General features: G+C 40.9%; 1 non-coding gene across 1 annotated transcript; it reads left to right on the top strand.

Annotated features, from left to right (window-relative positions):
* Positions 1-14,732: 14,732 nt before the first annotated feature.
* On the top strand, positions 14,733-14,806 carry Trnat-ugu. Its single transcript has one exon. It is a non-coding gene; the product is annotated as a tRNA-Thr (tRNA).
* Positions 14,807-15,474: the final 668 nt, after the last annotated feature.

The following is a 15,474-nucleotide window of genomic DNA, read 5'->3' as shown; positions in this document are numbered from 1 at the left end:
GCACGCCTTTCTGCACAAGTGTCAAGGAGGTGCGATCCAAATGCAGACTGGATTTCTGCATAGTATTAACTAATTCTTGGGAATAAGCTGAAATTGTTAGTAAGAAAAGACGTTAAAGAATATGTATATTGAGAGGCCAATGTCAGAATACCCAGACTAATGAACAGGTTCGACAAGAGGTTCACGAACTTACACCACTTATTGCTCGAACCGCCTGTTTCTGAGCAAAAATACCCTTTGAGAATAGGATGAGTTGCCCCAAAATTAGTGCCATACATTCTAAGCGAAAAATAATACGCAAAGAAGACTAACTACTTCTCGTGTCGAGCTATCACTTACTTCGGATACTGTTCTAATAGTAAAAATGGTAGCCTTAAGTCTTTGAACAAGATCCTGAACATGGGCTTTCTACAACAGTTTACTGTCTATCTGAACACCCAGAAATTTGAACTGTTCAGTTTCACTAATCATATGCCTATTCTGGGTAATAAGAACGTCAGATTTTGTTGAATTGTGTGTTAGAAACTGTAAAAACTGATTCTTGTGTGATTTAGCGTTAGTTTATTTTTTACAAGTCATGAACTTATGTCTGGAACTGCGCTATTTGAAACAGTGCCGTGTTTACTTTACTACCAATATAGTGTCATCAGCAAACAGACACATTTTACAATCACTTGTAACACTAGATGGCGTATCATTTATATAAATAAGGAACACGAGTTGTCCCAGCACTTACCCTGGGTTACCCCCCATTTAGCCATGCCCCTCTCGGATCCCACATTATAGCTATTCTCAGTACTCTTGAGAATGACCTATTGCTTCCTGTTCTTAAAGCACGACGTAAACCAATTGTGAGATACTCCCCATAATCCAAAATGGTCCAACTTCTGGAGCAATGTTTTGTGACCAACACAATCAGACGCCTTAGTTAAATGTAAAAAGACGCCTAGCGTTTGAAAACTTTTATTTAATCCATTCAGTACCTCACAGAGAAAAGAGAAAATAGCGTTTTCAGCTGTTAAAACGCCCCTAAAATCAAGCTGAGAATTTGACAGCAAATTATTTGAAATGAAATGATCGCTTATCCTTACATACACAATCTTTTCAATAATTTTAGCAAACAGTGATGGCATAGAAATAGGTGTAAAATAGTCTACATTATCTCTTTCTCCATTTTTATAAAGTGGCTTTACTACTGAGTACTTCAATCGTTCAGGAAACTGGCCATTCCTAAAAGAAAAATTACAAATATGCCTAAGTACAGAGCTGACATGTGCAGCACAGTATTTTAGTATTCTGCTAGATACTCCATCATGTCCATGAGAGTTCTTAGTCTTCAGTGATTTAATTATCAACTCAATCTTCCCCTTGTCAGTATCACAGAGGCGTAATTCAGATAACAGTCTTGGAAAGCCATTTTCCAAGAGAGAGATACGATTCTCTGTAGAAACTAAGTTTTCAGTTAATTCACCAGTTGTGCTCGGAAAATGATTGTTAAATACTGTACACATATCTGACTTATTAGTACCAGAAATTTTTTTACTGCATACTGACTTTATATCACCGACCTTGTGCTGCTGACCAGACAGTTCCTTCACGACCGACCATATGGTTTTAACTTCCTCTGTGGATTACCCACTCTATTTACGTACCACATACTCTTTGCCTACCTAATAACATTTTTAAGCACCCTACAGTACTGTTTGTAATGGGCTACTGTAGCTCGATTGTGACTACTTCTGAAATTTTGATATAATTCTTACTTTGTTCTGCATGATATCCTTACTCCACTAGTCAGCCACCCAGGCTGCTTTTAGTGCAATTACCCTGTTTTGAATGTCCTAAACGAAAGCAACCTTCAAAGAGCGTGAGAAATGTGGTAAGATAAGCATTACATTTGTCATCTACGTTATCAGAACTAAAAACATCCTGCCACTCCTGTTCCTTAATGAAGTTTAAAAAAACTCTCTATTCCCGTTGGATTAGCTTTTCTAAATAGTTTGTAATTATATATAACATTTGTTTGAGTACAAAAATCCCTCAGTGTTAAAATTTGCGCGTCATGGTCTGAATGGCCATTCACCCTTTTACTAACAGACTGCCCTTCACATAATGAAGACTGAATACAAATATTGTATACTGTTTCCCTGCACCCTGGTTGGAATAAACACAGCCTGCATCAAGTCATATGAATTTGCGAGATCCTTTCCTTGCACAATCACATACAATATTAATATTGAGATCACCACATACAACTAATTCGGATGTAAGAGCTATTCTGTTAACTGGCTACCTTCAAAAATGGTAAAACAACCGAACTGGAGAATATTAGTATAACGTTCTGATGGACCTTGACACAAAAGTACGATAAAAGAGTCTTGCTTTACATTTTTCACTAGGACGACGCACTTGGCAACATAAGTGTCTTGACAGCGGGAAAGCTGAGGGATCTTCACTATGAAGTGTTGGAACGTCTGCTCTGTTCCCCAGATTGGACTCCATCTTCGTTCCATCTCTTCCGAAACTCGAACTCTTTCCTACTAGTGCTTTGCGTCCAACCAGGAATTCATTGGGACTACAGATAAGAATTATGCAGCACTTTCTGAAGAAGACTACACAGACTGAATAACGTCACTGAAACAACGCTAAAAAGACTTTGTGAATTTCAATATTAGGCCGCGAATTTTTCGGGCCTCCCTTGTGCTTCGCTTGTTGATCGTCCTGGCAACCAGCATTTCTTCCATCACCAGAATGCAATACGGTTATCTTCTATCTCGCATCAGAAATTTCGGTCACACAGGTAGCATCCCATGCAGCTGCTGGTCAGCAGCAAGATGGTGTTAATACAAAGCATACATAACTACGCAATATGAGCCAATGATAACTGAAAGAGAATAAAATAATCCAACTTGGTTACTGCAAACAAGTTGCATTTACGTATGCCTGAAGCCAAAATAAACATGTTTGTCAGCCTGATTCCTTTCTACAGTATAATAGTAGTTTAGGTTTATGAACACTCTAACCTCAAGCTATTTGTTTGTTGTTGACTGATAAATCAATTTGCGTTCTACATAATCGTATTGTGAATCCATTTAAATAAAGTATATCCAGAATATGTGGGGCAGTTCGAGAAGTTAACAGAGCCTTATTATATTTTTCCTTATAACAATCAATAACGTTAATATAAAACATGAAACCTATAAGTAATAATTTTGATTAAGTGGCATTATTGCTAGCTTTCTCCATTCTCTCACCATCATCGTAATGCAGCACAAAGATCACACTGCACTCCACAGACACACATATACAATACATACGTGTAATATACAAATATTGTAATGGAGCATGTTACAATTAACAATATGTTCCTGACTATTACGCCATGGTCGGATGGATTTCACCTTAAAAACCCAACGTTTTGTTCCCATCTGTGGGATCGTTGTTTCTTTGAATGTCCAATTCGCACCCTGGCTCGCTACTGACATTTTATTAATTGTGACACTTCCGGCCGTGAAAATTTACTTTTTACAATGCGACATGTTGCAAATAAAGAAAAAAGTGTTGTAAGTCAAAAGAAATGTACGCAGCGTCCAGCTTCATTACACAGTGTCTGTCTGAATTTGTGGAATTCTGCAGACCTCGTAGTAATGGGCACTCAGCCCAGAAACAAAGCTTTATAGAGCATAACCTAGCAGTAAGTAAGACAATCGAAAAATTTGGCTCTTGTAGGCTCTGTCTACTTCAAGCTGCTCTATGTTCGTTGAAAACTTTTAACTACAACGCATTTTTGGAATCCATAACGCGTTCTGCAGCCAGTCAGCATAGAACACGCCAGTGCCTTGTAAGAAACAGAAGTGTGAAGCTGGCACATAGAGGACTGCCTCTTAGACTAGCTGGAGCATCAGAGAATCTTATCGTGGATATCATTTAACCCTGAATTTTAATTCAACTTCTCAACCTTTCTTTTATTTCCTTCGTTGTGCTGCGTCCACTTCTAAAGCTATTTGTTCTTTTGCGTGAAAAAAGTCTAGAGTTTCTTCTACCTGATGGATGATAATTTTAATGAGTGTACTATTCATTGCAGAGAGAAGGGTGATAGCTGTATAGGGTTTTACTGGTCTTCTCGTGAAAGACAATAATTGCGGCATTGTTGCAGTTTTGTGGAATTGCCGTCTGTAGCAGATTTTTGTAAATAATTTTGGAAGCTCCTTTTTCCTGTACCTTCTGTGATTTCTACTGAAACAACAGCCTCCCCAGCCGTATTTCCTTTCTTCATTCGTCGACTGCCTTTAGTCTCTTCGCCTGGTAATATTTCGTGAGTATCATTATTCTCACTGTTATGTATCTGTAATTCTGATTCATTTTTTGAAATATGCAAATACTTACAGAAATTCGGAATACATGCTAGTAACCGAGCTCATTATGAAGAAGTATTCAAAACATTTTGTACTTTAACTACACCGTGTGGATACTTTTACCAGTCACTTGCATCAAAAATAACCTTGGTAATTACTACAGAAACCGTTATGTTCGTACCCATGGAACAAGATTTACAATGAACATTCATTTACCAGGACAGAATAAACATAAAACTCAAAAAGTAATTTTCTACCAAGGAATAAAATTGCATAATTAATTGCCTTAGGAGTATAAAGAGGTTACTAAAACAGCCGTGTTTAAGAATTCAGTTAAAAAGTTCCTGAATAACAGCAGATTCTTTAAAGTGAAATATTGCTTGGATAAAGCAGAATAGGGAATTGGTAAAAAAAACATGTGTAACACAAGTAAATAATAAATATATGTCGCTGTCATTTCACAACATTCTTTCACACAATAAAATGTTGTTTTTCTGGAGAACCTTATACCCAACCTCTGCAGTGGATAATACTAATATCTTTTCTTCTTTTTGAGTTCAACGTCTCACTCATAATGGACAGATCCTGACCCTATTTTCCAAGAAATCAAATGGAATTTTGCAATACACAAAATGGAAAGTAGACATGGTCACCTTGGTCTTGATGTTAGATGATTGCATCTGTGGCGTAACATTATGAAATAATTAGTGTATAGTGTAGTTCGTGAGGCATTGCATTGAGAAATGAATGAACAGTGCAGCTCCAGCATTTTACTTTATAAAATGACTTATCTACAAGTAAGGATGAAGAAACGATTATTGTACTCCAGGGAGAGACCTGAATATACCTGCGCTGTTTTTAAGAGAATGGCCCTGTATTCGAGGGGACAGAGGCTTTTGTCTCCACGTGGACATCCTGGTTTAGGTTTCTTGTGATTTCCCTAAATTAATGCAGGCAAATGGAACCTACTGTAAAGCCACAGCCGACCACCTATGCCATTCTTGCTAAACTAGATCTGTAAGCATGTAAATACCCTTATACTATCTGATTAGTGAACATTATTGTGCGATGTTTCTACATTCGCTTTTATGACGGCTTCAGCTCTGCTGGAGATACAGTCAGTGCGGCGTCTGATTGTCTGTTGAGGAATGGCAGTCCATTCTTCCTCAAGAGCCGAAACAAGAGAAGGTTTTGGACGCTGAGGTCTGGAGAGAAGTAAGCGTTCCAGTTCATCCCAAAAGTGTTCCGTTGGATTGAGGTGGCAACTCTGGGCAGGTCAATCCATTTCAGGAATGTTATTGTTCTCAGCATTGTCATGCTGACACGAACAATCATAATCTCCGAACTGTTCCTCTACTAGTCCCCTGTAGGCAGTACACAGTGCTGTGAAATGTCTTCAAATCCTTCTGCATTTAGCGTTCTCTTAGGTACGATAAGGGGAGAACAGTCTAACTATGGAAAATATCCCTACGTAGTAATATTACCTCCTCTGTACTTCACTGTTGGCACTACACACGGTGGCAGGTAACGTTCTCTAGGCATTCGCCAAACCCAAGCTCTTCCATCGGATTGCCAAAGGGCATAGCGTGATTTAACACTTAATACAGTTGCTTTACGGTCACCTAATGTCCAACGGAGTCGTTCTTTACCTCCTCAAACGTCACTTAGTACTGTCTATAGATCTGTGTGGCTCATAAGGAGTTGCTCCCATTGCACCCCATTCTTTTTAATTACCTACACATGGTAACTGTGCTACCTCAACTGCTTGTAGCACTCTGAAACTCACAAGTGACTCCTTCCGCTGATTTCATGCCACTTTTTACGACCACTGTCCGCAATGCTCGACTGTCCCTGCCCATCTGCGTGGACCTGGTTTAGCTGTTGTTGGCCTTTGCGTTTCCACTTCAGTCACGTCATCCCCTGGTCTCGGGAAGCCGATGCGGTTGCTTAGCGTGTTCGGTCAGAGTTAGCTACCCTCTGTAGTAGAAAACTGAGTGAACGGATCAAACATGAACTTGAGTGAGTGTCATGGGACGTCCGCCCCGAGCAATAGCAACGAACAAAATGCGATTTTCTTTCTTTTTTTTTTTTAAATGAGGGGTAGCGTCTTTGATTACAAATGAAAACGTCATAGGTCCCGGGTGGGGAACCCTGGGGTGGGAAGATACCCCTAAATGCTGAAGAATCAGGAATGATCAGCGGCATCAGGACGCAGAAGGCAATGCAAACTACTACATTAAAGACACATAACGTGTATCCACAGGATATATGGTCTGTAATTGGAAAAAGTGTCATAATGACCTCTCCACTGGCAAAAGATTCCGGAATAGTACCCCATTCGGATCTCCAGGAGGGGACTGCCAAAGGGGAGATGACCACGAGAAAAAGCTTGAATAAACAATGAAACAGTTATGTTCCACAAGTCAGTGCGTGGAATGTCAGAAGCTTGAACGTGGTAGGGAAGCTAGAAAATTGGAAAAAGGAAATGCAAAGACTCAATGTAGATATAGTGGGGATCAGTGAAGTGAAATGGAAAGAATACAAGCATTTCTTGTCATATGAGTATAAGATAATATCAACACCAGCAGAAAATAGTATAACCGACGTAGGATTCGTTACGAATAGGAAGGCAGTGCAGAGAGTGTGTTACTGTGAAGAGTTCAGTGATAGGATTGTTCTTATCAGAATCAACACCAACAACGATTGTGCACGTATACATGCCGACGTAGCAAGCTAAAGATGAAGAGATAGAAAACATATATGAGGATGCGGAAAGAGCAGTACGGTACGTAAAGGGAGATGAAGATGTAATAGTCATGGGAGACTGGGATGCAGTTGTAGGAGAAGGAGTAGAAGAAAAGGTTACAGGAGAATATGGGCTTGGGACAAGGAATGAGACAGGAGAAAGACTGATTTCTGTAATAAATTTCAGCCAGTAACAGCGAATATTCTGTTCAAAAATCACAAGAGGAGGAGGTATACTTGGAAAAGGCCGGGTGATACGGGAAGATTTCAGTTACATTGCGTCGTGGTCAGACAGAGATTCCGAAATCAGGTATGGATTGTAAGGCGTACCCAGGAGCAGATATAGACTCAGATTACAATATAGTAGTGATGAAGAGTAGGCTGAAATTCAAGAGATTAGTCAGGAAGAATCAATACGCAAAGAAATGGCATACGTAAGTACTAAGGTATGACGAGGTACGCTTGAAGTTCTCTAAGGCTATAGATACAGCAATAAGGAATAGCTCAGTAAGCAGTATATTGAAGAGGAATGGACGTCTCTGAAAAGGAAAATCACAGAGGTTGCAAAGAAAAACATAGGTGTAAAAAAATGTAACCTCGAAGAAACCATGGGTAACAGATGAAATACTTCACTTGATCAATGAAAGAAGGAAGTATAAAAATTTTCCGGGAAATTCAGGAATACAGAAATGCAAGTCACCGAGGAATGAAATAGATAGGAAGTGGAGGGAAACTAAGATGAAAGGCTGCATTAAAGATGTGAAGAAATCGAAAAAGAAATGATTGTTGGAAGAACTGACTCAGCATATAAGAAAGTCAAAACATCTTTCGGTGAGATAAAAAGTAAGTGTGGTAACATTAAGGTAGCAACGGGAATTCCACTGTTAAATACAGAGGAGAGAGCGGGTAGCCGGAAAGAGTACATTGAAGGCCGTTGTGAGGGTAAGATTTGTCTGATGTGGCAGAAGAAGAAATAGGACTCGATTTAGAAGAGATAGTGGATCTAATGTTAGAAACAGAATTGAAGTGAGCTTTGGAGGACGTGAAGTCAAGTAAGGAAGAATGGATGGATAACATTCCATCAGAATTTTTGTCATTGGGGGAAGTGGCAACAAAACGATTATTCAGTTTGGAGTGAACTATGCAATAGTCTAATTACATAGCATCTGACTTTCGGAAAAATATCATCCATACAATTCCGAAGACTGCAAGAGCTGACAAGGGCGAGAATTATCGCACAATCAATTTAACAGCCTTGAATCCAAGTTGTAGGTGAGAACTATATACAAAAGAATGGAAAAGAAAATCGATGACATGTTAGATGACGATCAGTTTGGCTTTAGGAAAGGTAAAGGCACCAGAGAAGCAATTCTGACGTTGCGGTTGATAATGGAAGTAAGACTAAAGAAAATACTAAAGAAAAATCAAGACACGTTCATAGGATATGTCTACCTGGAAAAACCGTCCGACAGCGTAAAATGATGCAAAATGTTTGAAATTCTGAGAAAAATAGGGGTAAGCTATGGGGAGAGACGGGTAATAAGCAGTATATACAAGAGCCAAGAGGGAATAATAAGAGCGGACAACCAAGAACGAAGTGCTCTTATTAAAAAAGGTGTAAGACAGGAATGTAGTCTTTCGCCCCTACTGTTCAATCTGGACATCGAAGAGGGAATGATGGAAATAATAGAAAGGTTCATGAGTGAAATTAATATTCAAGGTCAAAGGATATCATTGATACGATTCGCTGATGACATTGCTATCCTCCGTGAAAGTGAAGAAGAATTACATAATCTGCTTAATGGAACGAACAGTCTAATGAGTACAGAATACGGACTCAGATTAAATCGAAGAAGGACGAAAGTAATGAGAAGTAGCAGAAATGAGAATAGCGAGAAACTTAACATCAGGATTGACGAAGTTAAGGAATTCTGCTACCTAGGCAGCAAAATAGCCAATGACGGACGGAGCAAGGAGGACATCAAAAGCAGACTAGCACTTGCAAAAAGAGAATTCTTGGCCAAGAGAAGTCTGCTAGTATCAAACACAGGCCTTAATTTGAGGAAGAAATTTCTGTCAATATACGTTTGGAGCACAACATTATACGGTAGTGAAACATGGATTGTGGGGAAACCGGAATAGAAGAGAATCGAAGTTTTTGAGATGTGATGCTACAGACGAATGTTGCAAATTAGGTGGACTGATAGGGTAAGGAATGAGGAGGTTCTGTGCCGAAGCGGAGAGTAAAGGAATACATGGAAAACACCGACAAGGAGAAGGGACAGGGTGATAGGACATCTATTAAGGCTTCAGGGAATGACTTCCAAGGTACTAGAGGGACCTGTAGAGGGCAAAACTGTAGAGGAAGACCGAGATTGGAATACATCCAGCAAATTATTGAGGACTTAGGTTGCAAGTGCTCGTCTGACATGAAGAGGTTGGCACAGGAGAGGAATTCATGGCGGGCCGCATCAAACCAGTCAGTAGACTGATGCCTAAAAAAATAAAGAAAATAAAAAAAACACCTCACAAACAGTCTGGGAGCTTTAGGTGGGATTGATATGCCGCTTATGGATTTCTCACTCAGGTGAAATCCATTGGCTCGTTCTCGCTCGAAGCCTCTAAATTCTCCTGGACAACCTGTTATGCTGTTATTGCTTCTCTACTGACAACACAATACTCCCTCCTCCTTTTGAACTGGCGGGTCCACCTCTCGTGACACTTAAAAGTCAATTCCGCATTACAAGGATTGTCCAGATATTTTTGATCAGATAGTGTATATATGACTTACGCTAGCCGGCCGAGGTGGCCGAGCGGTTCTAGGCGCTACGGTCTGGAGCCGCGAGACCGCTACGGTCGCAAGTTCGAATCCTGCCTCGGGCATGGATGTGTGTGATGTCCTTAGGTTAGTTAGGTTTAACTAGTTCTAAGTTCTACGGGACTGATGACCTCGGAAGTTAAGTCCCATAGTGCTCAGAGCCATTTGAATCATTTTTTGACTTATGCTTTTTATTATTTATTTTTTGCTCTTAAACTACATATTACTACTGTTACCACCGTTAACATTTAGAGCGCATGGAGCTTAAATTAATAACATTTCGAATGACAACAGGTTACTAAGCGCATACCGAAAAATTGATAGTGGAAAATGCAATCCAGCCACCTCTCTACTCTACAGGCTTTTTAGCTGAGGCGAACGACACATAATGGGAAAGGAATGAAAATAATGAGCAGAGTAAGCAGCTGAAAATCACAGAAAAATACAATGGGATAAAGATTAGACTTTAACGTCCCGTCGATGATGAGATTATTGGAGACGGAGGAGAAGCTCGGATTGGGAAGGATCGGAAGGAAAATTAGCCTTGACGTTTTCGAAGAAACCTTGCGGCATTCGCCTCAGGCGATTTATCGAAATCAGAACCTAATTCCAGTTGGTCGGCTGAGGATTTGAACAGCCGCCCTCTGGAATACGAGTCAATTGTGCCTCACGTCTGCGTCATCTCGCTCCGTGTTAGATATGCACTGCAAGTTCGGAATGACAAACAATACGAATGGAAACACTGTTGACCGTGTCGAGTGTTAAAAGAACTACCTTGGCATTCGCCTGAAGCGATTTAGCAAGAGCATAGAAAATCTACTCTGAGATGACGAAATTCATGGGATAGCGATATGCACATGTACAGATGGCGGTAGTATTGCGTACAGAAGGTGTAAAAGATCAGTGCATTGGCAGAGCTGTCATTTGTACTCAGGCGATTTATGTGAAAAGATTTTCTGACGTGCTTGTGGTCGTACGACGGTAATTAACAGACTTTGAAATTGGAATAGTAGTTTGAGCTAGACGCGTCGGGTGCTCCATTTCGGAAACCGTTTTAGATTAGATTAGATTAGATTAATACTAGTTCCATGGATCATGAATACGATATTTCGTAATGATGTGGAACGAGTCAAATTTTCCAATACATGACATAATTAAGTTAATTTAACATCATACTTAAGTTAATATAACAACTTTTTTATTTTTTTGTGTTTTTTTATTTTTTTATAATTTTTTTCCTTACTTAATTTATATCTAAAAATTCCTCTATGGAGTAGAAGGAGTTGTCATTCAGAAATTCTTTTAATTTCTTCTTAAATACTTGTTGGTTATCTGCCAGACTTTTGATACTATTTGGTAAGTGACCAAAGACTTTAGTGCCAGTATAATTCACCCCTTTCTGTGCCAAAGTTAGATTTAACCTTGAATAGTGAAGATCATCCTTTCTCCTAGTACTGTAGTTATGCACACTGCTATTACTTTTGAATTGGGTTTGGTTGTTAATAACAAATTTCATAAGAGAGTACATATACTGAGAAGCTACTGTGAATATCCCTAGATCCTTAAATAAATGTCTGCAGGATGATGTTGGGTGGACTCCAGCTATTATTCTGATTACACGCTTTTGTGCAATAAATACTTTATTCCTCAGTGATGAATTACCCCAAAATATGATACCATATGAAAGCAATGAGTGAAAATAGGCGAAGTAAGCTAATTTACTAAGATGTTTATCACCAAAATTTGCAATGACCCTTATTGCATAAGTAGCTGAACTGAAACGTTTTAGCAGATCATCAATGTGTTTCTTCCAATTTAATCTCTCATCAATGGACACACCTAAAAATTTGGAATATTCTACCTTAGCTATATGCTTCTGATTAAGGTCTATATTTATTAATGGTGTCATACCATTTACTGTACGGAACTGTATGTACTGTGTCTTATCAAAATTCAGTGAGAGTCCGTTTACAAGGAACCACTTAGTAATTTTATGAAAGACATTATTGACAATTTCATCAGTTAATTCTTGTTTGTCAGGTGTGATTACTATACTTGTATCATCAGCAAAGAGAACTAACTTTGCCTCTTCATGAATATAGAATGGCAAGTCATTAATATATATTAACAACAACAAAGGACCCAAGACTGACCCTTGTGGAACCCCATTCTTGATAGTTCCCCAGTTTGAGGAATGTGCTGATCTTTGCATATTATGAGAATTGCTTATTTCAATATTCCGAGTTCCACAGTGTCAAGAGCGTGCCGAGGATACCAAGTTTCAGGCAGTACCTCTCACCATGTAAAATGCAGTGACCTTCACTTAACGACCGAGAGCAGCGGAGTTTGCGTAGAGCTGTCAGTGCTAACAGATAAGCAACACAGCGTGAAATAACCGCACAAATCAATGTGCGACGTACGACGAACGTATCCGTTAGGACAGTGTGTCATGGACTATGGTAGCAGACGACCGATGCGAGTGCCGTTACTAATAGCACGACATCGCCTGCAGCGCTTTTCCTGGGCTCGTGACCATATCAGCTGGACCGACTGGGAAACCGTGGACTGGTGAGAAAAGGCCCGATTTCGATTGGTAACAACTGATGGTAGGGTTCGAATGTGGCGCAGATGGCTCGAAGACATGGACCCAAGTTGTCAACAAGGCGTTGTGCGAGCTGGTGGTGCCTCCGTAATGATGTGAGCTGTGTTTACATGGAATAGAATAAGTTCTGTGGTCCAACGGGCCGGCCGCTGTTGCCGAGAGGTTCTAGGTTCTTCAGTCCGGAACCGCGCTGCTGCTGCCGTCGCAAGATCGAATCCTGCCTCGGGCATGGATGTGTGTGATGTCCTTAGGTTAGTTAGGTTTAAGTAGTTCTAAGTCTAGGGCACTGATGACCTCAGATGTTAAGTCCCATAGTGCTTAAAGCCATTTGAACCATTTTTGGTCCAACAGAACCGATCATTGATTGGAAATGGTTATTTTCGCCTACTTGGAAACAATTTGCAGTGATTCATTTAGTTCATGTTCCGAAACAACAATGCAATTTTCATGGATGACAATGCGCTGTGCCACCGGACCAGTATTGTTCGCAATTGGCTTGAAGAACATTCTATACAATTCGAGCGGCTGGCATGAAACCCATAGACATATATTGGACGTTATCGAGAGGTTAGTTTGTGCACAAAATCCTGCCCCGGCAACACTTTCGCACTTACGGACGGCTGTCGAGGCAGCAGGGTTCAGTATTTCTGCAGGGGACTTCCAACTGCTTGTTGACTCCATGACACGTCGAGTTGCTGCACCATGTTGGCCAAAAGGAGGCCCGACACGATATCAGGAGCTATCCCAAGACTTTTGTCGCCTCAGTGTAAATCATGTAAACCATAGTAGCCATTACACCACTCTGCTCTATTGACTGTCTTTATAAGTGGATCATGTGTATTAGAGAACCAACAAAAGTTGGTAGATAGAGCACTATGACCGCTGTCTTCTCTGACTTCTTTTGTAATTGCACAGCCAATGGTCGCCTGTGACTGAAACAGACGGCAGGTAATTCCTATTAACAAAACGAATAAGAGAAGAGATGCACAGAATTACAGACTAATATTGTTAACACTTGCGTTATGTAGGATTCGACACTATATTTTAAACTAGAACATTTTGACGTACTGGCGAAAAAAAAAAAAAAAAAAAGATTCTCCCATAGAGTCATCACAGCTTTAAGACAAACCTTTCGGATGAAAAGCAATTCGCCTTAAAAGTTCCTGGCAGACTGAAACTGCGTGCAAGGTCGGAGCGTCAACTTGGAACCTGGTCTTTCCCACGTAAGTGCGCTACCGACTGAGCCACCCAAGCACCACTTCACAGCTCTACTTCCGCCAGTACATCTTCTCCCATCTCCAAAAGTTTCAGAAGTTCTGCTCCATAACACGGAGGAATGGCACGGCTAGAAGAAAGGATATTGCGAAGAAATGGTTTAGTCCCAGCCTGGAGGAAATGTTTCCGAATGATCTTGCCTACAAGAAGCAAAGGTCCCTGGCTCGAGTCCCAGTCCGGCACGCAGTTCTAATTTTTTCAGAAAGTTTGAATTAGCGTTCACTCCGCTGCAGAGTGAAAAATACATCCTGGAAACAGCTCGCTTTGTTGATACACAACAGATCTCAAACATTGGATCAAAGTTTTTGAAGGTCAGCCAACTACAACCAGAGTTCCACATGGTGAATAGAATCTACACTGACTGTTAAAATACTTTTATCATTAGGCTGGTGCATAGGTTCGTAACGTTTTTATTTTGCATGTTGGTATTCCGGTTGCTATGGATTTATTTATCGATTGTCATTTTTTTTTGTAGTTCACTGTTGCTGTTCGATTTTACACACAGTTATCTGGAGATAATGAGTGGAGCTGTGGATGCTAGAAAATGAGGTGCCAAGTGGAGAAAGCGGAACATTTCTGACATGTTCTTCTGTTTGAGGTCAACAGAGGGGTGATAGCAGCGGAGGCAGCCAGAAACATTTGCGCCGTGTATGAGGATAATACCACTGGAAAGAGCACGGGAAAAAAATGACTCGTTTCAAGGAGAATCGTTTTGACATTAGTGACTCTCCACGTTAGGAGGAGCTTTGGGGTTTGAACGCACACGATATGCCCGAACTGGTACGGGACTTGGTAGATTAATCTGCCACGAGTAATGAGTAGGATGGGCAAACATCTATTAGGCGCACTGCGAATGTAGTGGTGTGGACATGTTGGGAATGTGGATCTCACGGGGAGCGTGCAAGGGATAAGTCCCTGCAGACGCACTATCCTCTGTGCCGCGGTGGCTCAGATGGATAGAGCGTCTGCCATGTAAGCAGGAGATCCCGGGTTCGAGTCCCGGTCGGGGCACACATTTTCAACATGTCCCCAATGAAGTCATCAACGCCAGTTTGTAGCTAGGGTGTCCATTTAATTATCATTTCATTTGATGAAGATCGTTTAAACCCATTAACCTTCAATGATCTGCGTCAGTGTACACGAGAACTGGTAAACATGATGAACTGTGAACATTCCACCATTGTGCGACATTTGCATGCAATGGGAAAGGTTCAAAAATCGAGTATATGAGTTCCGCATGCTCAAAGCCAAATTCACACACCCCCTGCGGGTCCGGGGGTAAGAATAGGCCCGCGGTATGCCTGCCTGTCGTAAGAGGCGACTAAAAGCCTTTATGTGATGGTCCCCTGTTGGGTTTGACCTCCATCTTTCCAAATTCTTCAGCAGAGCGAGCCAATTGGGGAAGGGCGCCTTACATGGTGCATTTTGTCCATCGTGCATTAAGACCTCTAGCCAGCTTTCTCGTCGTCGTATTGGCGTCCCGCTCGTTCTCCATCTCTTGGGCGAGGATGTGTTCCTGGATGCAATTTTCGCTATGCACTGTGTAGTGTTGCTTTTTGCGGAGACGACGACCATGGACTATGTGGCACCTAATATGCAGCACGGTAGCCAGTCCGTTGTGGTGGGGCTGCCATGTACCCTGTTGGCTGTAGCCCCCTGACAACACAGGGATCGCTCTA

The sequence above is a fragment of the Schistocerca piceifrons genome, chromosome 2 (assembly GCF_021461385.2).
Source record: "Schistocerca piceifrons isolate TAMUIC-IGC-003096 chromosome 2, iqSchPice1.1, whole genome shotgun sequence".
Classification (NCBI taxonomy): domain Eukaryota; kingdom Metazoa; phylum Arthropoda; class Insecta; order Orthoptera; family Acrididae; genus Schistocerca; species Schistocerca piceifrons.
The sequence above is the reverse complement of the archived record's forward strand: the minus strand, read 5'-3'. Positions and strand labels throughout refer to the sequence as shown.